The sequence below is a fragment of the Triticum aestivum genome, chromosome 3A, assembly GCF_018294505.1.
Source record: "Triticum aestivum cultivar Chinese Spring chromosome 3A, IWGSC CS RefSeq v2.1, whole genome shotgun sequence".
Lineage (NCBI taxonomy): Eukaryota > Viridiplantae > Streptophyta > Magnoliopsida > Poales > Poaceae > Triticum > Triticum aestivum.
The window spans coordinates 709,959,390-709,966,605 of NC_057800.1; the positions used below are offsets into that span (position 1 = coordinate 709,959,390).

The 7,216-nt window shown below is 42.1% G+C and overlaps 1 long non-coding RNA gene across 3 annotated transcripts; it reads left to right on the forward strand.

Annotated features, from left to right (window-relative positions):
- Positions 1–2,277: 2,277 nt before the first annotated feature.
- Positions 2,278–6,136, forward strand: LOC123059328 (uncharacterized). Of its 3 annotated transcripts, none has more exons than XR_006427420.1 (4): positions 2,278–2,622; positions 3,282–3,381; positions 3,489–4,536; positions 4,938–6,136. It is a non-coding gene; the product is annotated as an uncharacterized lncRNA (long non-coding RNA). The 3 variants fall into 3 exon arrangements; XR_006427419.1 differs by having other exon boundaries at positions 2,278–2,420; positions 2,505–2,622; positions 3,489–6,136; XR_006427418.1 differs by having other exon boundaries at positions 3,489–6,136.
- Positions 6,137–7,216: the final 1,080 nt, after the last annotated feature.

A 7,216-nucleotide genomic window follows, 5' to 3' on the forward strand; every position in this document is an offset into this window, starting at 1 on the left:
TGGCTATAAAGGTTCACTACAGGTATCTCCGAAAGTGTCTGTTGGGTTGGCACGAATCGAGACTGGGATTTTTCAGTCCGTGTAACGGAGAGGTATCTCTGGGCCCACTCGGTAGGACATCATCATAATGTGCATAATGTGACCAAGGAGTTGATCACAGGATGATGTGCTATGGAACGAGTAAAGAGACTTGCCGGTAATGAGATTGAACAAGGTATCGGATACCGACGATCGAATCTAGGGCAAGTACAATACCGCTGGACAAAGGGAATTGTATACGGGATTGATTGAATCATTGACATCGTGGTTCATCCGATGAGATCATCGTGGAACATGTGAGAGCCATCATGGGTATCAAGATCCCGCTGTTGGTTATTGGTCAGAGAGTTGTCTCGGTCATGTCTGCATGGTTCCCGAACCCGTAGGGTCTACACACTTAAGGTTCGGTGACGCTAGAGTTGTTATGGGAAATAGTATGTGGTTACCGAAGGTCGTTCGGAGTCCCGGATGAGATCCCGGACATGACGAGGAGCTCCGGAATGGTCCGGAGGTGAAGATCGGTATATTGGACGAAGGGTATTGGAGTCCGGAATTGTTCCGGGGGTACCAGCGTGTCCGAAAGGGGTTTCAGAGGCCCCGGCAAGCGTTGGGGACCTTATGGGCCAAGGGGAGAGGGCACATCAGCCCACTAAGGGGCTGAGCGCCCTTCCCACCCCATCTCACGTAACCAGGAGAGGTGGGGGCGCCACCCTAGGGTAGCCGCCCCTCCCGGCTTGGGGGGCAAGTTTCCTACGGGGTGGGGGCGCCCAAACCCATCTAGGGTTTCCCCTGTGTCCGCTTCCCCTTCCCTAGGGAACCCTAGGGCGCCTCCCCCTCCTCCCTTCCCCCTATATATAGTGAGGGAGAGAGAGGGCAGCCGGACCCTTCCCTTGACGCAGCCCTCTCCCTCCTCCAACACTTCGTCCTCCTCCGTAGTGCTTGGCGAAGCCCTGCCGGAGAACCATGAGCTCCATCACCACCATGCCGTCGTGCTGTCGGAGTTTTCCCTCAACTTCTCCTCTCCCCTTGCTGGATCAAGAAGGAGGAGACGTCCCCGGGCTGTACGTGTGTTGAACGCGGAGGTGCCGTCCGTTCGGCACTAGGATCATCGGTGATTTGGATCACGACGAGTACGACTCCATCAACCCCATTCACTTGAACGCTTCCACTTAGCGATCTACAAGGGTATGTAGATGCACTCCCCTCTCCCTTGTTGCTAGATGACTCCATAGATTGATCTTGGTGATGCGTAGAAAATTTTAAAATTCTGCTACGTTCCTCAACAGTATGCACTATGGATGTTTAAATTTGATTGTCGCTGGGTGCTGTAGCATGTAGACTGAAGTCTGAACTGTTGTTCTTATGCGTTTTGGGTAATTTGGGTGACGAATTTGATGCTTATGTTAAATGTTTGCGGGTTTTCCGGGGGAAGAAAATACTGGTAGTTACTTTATTGGCATCGGTCCGCAGTTAGCACTGCTGGTTTAGGATCTGCATTGTTAAGGTCTTTAGCTAATTGCTCTGCTATCTGCAATCTTCAAAAGCAAAAAAATGAAGCCTGGAGCATAACAGAGGAAACTAGATAAAAAAACAGTACCGCAGGAGCAAAATGGTGCAGCGGATGATGCCAACGTGAATGACGATTAACTTCCCCAACCTTGTGGTAGGCTGAATCTGAATCACATGAATGGGTGACCTTTCTCGTTATCCTTTTTCTGAAACCGTTGGCTTAGACTGACATTTTGGAGTAGTTGTGTAAGCTGAAACATGATACTAAGCTGAACAATTTACTGTCCTTTTTTCGCATGAGATCACATTTTGGTAGTCTCTAAGGAAGCTGGAAGATGATGTACTTAAGCTAAGTTTCTTCTGTTTCAATAAAACACATGTTGGTAGTTGCATAACTTGAACCATGATGCTTTCTTGCTGCTGCTGTAGTAGTCTCTAATGGAATTGCGAGATAATTTAGTTAAGCTAATCTCATTGGTCTGCACTCTCAACAAATCACAAGAGCCATTTAGAAGAAGGTAGGGTACTATTATACATTTGTCATGTAATGTACAGATTAAGACAACAGACTAAAAATTTAATTGTGATACTTCAGATTTGCAGAGTTTTTTGTTGTTGAAATTTTGTCCACATGAGGTCGTCCTCCTCTCTGGTTTTGCTGATTCCGACAGCGTCGGCTCGACCTACGGGTTCTTCTCCCTCACCCTGATGAGTTTCCTTTTATTTCATCTCCCGTCATCTCCACATGATTCTCGCATATCGTTGTATTGGCTTGAGTTTGTGGTACCTGCAGTTTATAAAGGAACTTAATCATCTTGTCAGGATTCCATGCCCTTTTCTCTTGAGCTGATTTACTGCTTAATATCTGATGGGTAATGCCTTATTTTGGTTGAAATTTATATTGTTTTATCACACCATTGGCAATTCTGTACCAATAACAGGAATTTACTTTGCAGGATATATATCTGTGACATTTGTTCTTATTGGGGTGTCAATGCTGGCGATGAAAAGATTATTAATGCTCTTATTGGGGTGTCAGTGTTGGAAGCTGCTCATGAGAAATATAACTTGAAGGTCCTCTGCAGTGCTACTTTTCTTTTACTAATTTTGGTTTTAATTAAGAACATTAGGCAGTGATTACGCGCTTGTACTTGACTTCATGTGCTTCCTTGGACTTGATATCTCCTGTTTTAACTGTGAGAGTAATTAGTCGCATTATATATCACAAGGAATTCTACTAACCATGTAAAAGGCTTAATGACAAATTGAGTATAGATCTATCTGAATTGTTTTGGACACTGAAGCAGTTTCTAAGGTTACATCTTCACAATCATCAGTCATATCAAAGACAGGTTTCCTGACAACTAGATACTTTAACTTTTATAGATTATATATCATGGTCTTAGAGAAAACTTCAACAATTATATCTTTTCGTCATGGATATTTTTGTCCTTCTTTCATCTGCTTGGCTGAAAATCATTTGTAGTTGTGTAAACTGCTTGATTTTGCCCCTTTTCTTGCGAAAAATGGTTTGCTTGCAGAATCTACCCATTATTAAGAAAATGTCTTATGTTGATAGGTAAGTTCAAAATTAGGTAGAGATATATCATTGCTACCTTTCCCTCCTTGTACACCTCCTTTGATTTTGCATCATGTTACAATTTTTTTTTTAAATTTTGTAGCATGTTGACTTATACAATACAAGACATACTTACCTAAAATTTGATACACAGGAGCTAATTTTGTGACCTACAGAGGAGCTAATTCTGTAGCATGATCTACGATTTCTGCTTCAAAGCTCAACTTGTCGAGTCAACAAATGTTCACTTTCAGGTATATGTCTGTTCAATGTGGAGCCTCTGTTCGCCTCTTCCAAAAGTTTGCTTGATCGCGCCCGCGCCATGGCCGCCGTGCTCCTTTTTTCTCTGCCCGTCAACCAGATCGGCCGATGAGGTGGATTGCCTGGAGGCGGTGGACCATGGAGGAAAGGAGGCCATCCATGGTGCACGCATCCCCCACACTCGCTCGTCTTTTCCTCCTCCGCTCCACGGACACCGTGTGCTCGGGCATGGCCGCCGCCACGCCCCCGCTCCCGCTGACCTTCATCAAAAGCGGATAACTGAGGGCTCTTCTGTTATCAAGCTGCTTCTTTTTTGTGCCAATAGTTGCAAGTTAATTTATTAATAGTTGGATACGGGCATATCTCAGATTTTGAGATTGGACAAAATAATGAATTAAATGGTAACTAGAGGAAAACAATTGCTCCTGATACATCATATCTGTATGATATTGTTGCTATAAGTCTCAGGAGGCATGCATACCGAGGCCTGTACACCACATAAACATTAGTCATTTAGTTTTCTTTCTTCGGAGTGCTATTTCTCTGTTTCTTTCCTAATAGTGGAACAAAATTACCATTTCTTGCGTGTCATCTCACAAGGAGGATGTCGGGCTGCCCATTTTAGTGCACCATGCCACAAGTTCCAGAAAATTATTTTGTCTCCTGATTAATGATTTTGCGACTACTTTCATTTAACAAGGCTTATGTGTGCATAAGTTTGTTACTGAATCTGGGAGATGTAGCTAAGTATATAAAAAATGTGCTTCTTTGCATTAGGCAGATGGAACTATTCAGTTTATACTTGTTGTTAATCTTCTGTGTATTGTGTATGGTGCATTCCTTATTTGGTTTACACACCACAGTGGTAACTTGCATTTTGTCAAGGAGGTTTGGTTCTATTTTTTTTTTTGTGAAAACATTAGTTCTCGACTTCAATGCCATCTTTCGTTGTTACAGGTATAAAGCCTTGTTTTACTATCCTCAGGATAAACATGTTTCAGATACTAAACAATGGAACATCCATGCCCTTTTGTGATGTTAACCATGTTAACCATCTTACGCCAGGGCTGACGAGGAAGAGGACCGGCGGAGTGGGGTTCGACAAGGTGGCGGTGGTTACTTTGTATCTCCCGTTGGTTTGTGGTTACGTAATTCCCATAGCTGTAACTTTTGCACAATCATAAGGCCTTTATAGAATGCTAAAAGCTTCAGACCTTTGCATCGGTACTTCCGCTGAACTGAACTTCTGTAGAATACATCAACCAAAGCTTACTCTTAGATATTTAGTTTAAGTTAAATTTGCTCCGAGTAATAAAGAATATTGGGCCTCTACAAGAAAAGTAAGAATCTGAATCCGTAAGTAATTATAACCACTCAAGTGTGATCTTCTCGTGTTGCTTAAATTTCTAGCTAAGATATCTTTTTGATGCAGATTGCCAGGTTCTGTTCTCACATAAAACACCCAGTTTTGCTAGAAGCTCTGCTTACTTTGATGTACATCTCTTTTTCTGAAAAATTCACTAACAGTTTGTTTTGCTGAACATCTTAGGTCAACTGGATTCCATCTCAATTTATGTAAATCTCTTTCCTAAAAAGGTCAGTGACAAGGTGGTGTGAAGTGAGGAGACGTAGAGATGGATGAGGACGATGGCAGTAAGTAGTAGCAGCTCGACGGCAGGAAGCAGCAGCTCGCCCTCTCCTAGGTCTTCATCTCTGCCCTTAGTCTACCTATACTTAGCTTCTTTGCTCCCACTCCTGTTCCTCCCTCTTTCTTATATAGGTTTCCATCTAATGGCAGCTCTCTCTCCCTTTTCCATCTCTGTTTTGTAGATAGCAGAGCAACCTATCATATATACACACTGAAATTGATTCTGTTGTAAGCTTATTCAGATTTTATTTATTTCTTATTGATTCATCAAGGAATGGTTGTAAATATTTCATATGACTACATCAAAGAGAGCAAGAAATCCTGATGTTATAGCATACGCTCATATTGATGTACATGAGTGAGACTGAGGACCAAACATGTTAATTGAATGTGTCAATATAAGATAAGTGCGCACAGTCCCGTCTCAAGAGGCGCCACCAGGTGGCGCCCCAGCCTCTAGTTTTCACGAAGAGCCGACAGTGACACGGGTTTCATGTACAACGCTCAAAAAGAATCAGGCGGACTAGAATGGAAAACTGTCTGCGATAGAATCCCTGAGAGCCACTGCTACTGAAGGGCTCCTATACATGTGCACTCTACTTAAGGGCCTACAGAAGGGTCTGGTCTGGCGTGTTGGAAACGTGTAGAATATTGATGTTTTGCACGATCCTCGTGGACTCATAATACGGCCGGGCTCAGTTCATGATCTGAGGGCCAGTTTGCTTTAAAATATTTGTAAACTTTCCAATGGAATGTCCATTCCATAGTTTTCAGTTCCTTCGGTGGTGTTTGGATCAAGGGAATCAACTACAACATTCCTATGGAAAGGTTCGTAAACAGTGGCCATTTTACAAGAATCTACAATCTGATCTGAGCCAATTTTTGGGCGGAGGCCCAAGGCAAGCCATGGCCGAAGCCAAATAAAAAAAAAATCCTTTCGCATGGGTGGGAGAGAAGCAAGACCTGCATGCAGCGATTAGAATACTTAGTGCCTGAATAAAGTAGGCATAGTGTTGCATCTGTAGTACGGCTCCTTTGCTCACACCTCTAGGCAATTTCCTATGAACCCAACACCTCTATTCCTCTATTTCCTATGAATGATTCTCTGCCCCGGACATCTAAACATGTGTTCTGATTTTGGTCTGCAAAAAGTCGTCAAAGCAAATTGAAATCATAACTAATTCAAATGCAAACTGTTCAACATCAAAGTGTGTCAGGGACGGAGCCAGAAAATTTGGCCATTGGGTTCACTCCATGACTCGTTGTGAGAACTTGGTACTAATATGTGACGTGCAAAATCTAATTTTAAATTATCTTACAACAAAATTATTGCACCCAAAAATAATATAATGAATAAAAAATAGTGCATTAAAAACTAAGGAGTGCAAGACATACCGGTTCAATAAAATTATAAAATCGCGTGTTTACATACTATAAATAGTATCAAGCGAAAGAATTTTGTAGCTTCAGGTGTAGCTTATATCTTCAACATTAGAAAAATGGCAAGTTAGTTTGACAAGTTTGGAATAAATACTATCAAGCGAAAGAATTTTGTAAAGGCACTCACATTTTAGAGTGTCCCCTTCCGATCTTTCATCGCCTTAAAAAGATTAAACAGTGCATCATTAGTAATGGTAGAAAATTTATCTTTCTCAACATAGACAATCACTCATGAACTGATCACTTATTTTGGAGCACAACTTTTCTTTTGACAACATCTCGGTAATGTTGAAGTTGCCAATCAATAACATAATTAAGACACTCAATTCGGTAATGCTGAAAGTTTTGTCTTATTTTTTTTGGCCACCACCATATTCATCAAACAAATCTGGATTAAATCTCTGTTGATTATCTCCAATCTCCCTTTGTGGGTAATCAAAATTAGACGGTGGCTTGTAAGGTCCCTGTTGAATATCTGCGCCAAATCTCATGTTGCTTCTTTGGATTTCTTGTGTACTTTGAAATTCTCTTCCGATCAGCCGGATCATACATAAGGCAACTCATTTAAGTTAATTTCTGTATGAATAGTAGCCTTCAGAAGACTAGCTGCAGTGACATTTGATGCACTTAGCCTATCTCTTATGGGTGACCTTGATATGCCTGCATCATTATCTGGATCTGGTGACTGAGATTTCTTCGAAAAATACCGATCCATAGCCTAGAACAATCAAAGTCCCCGG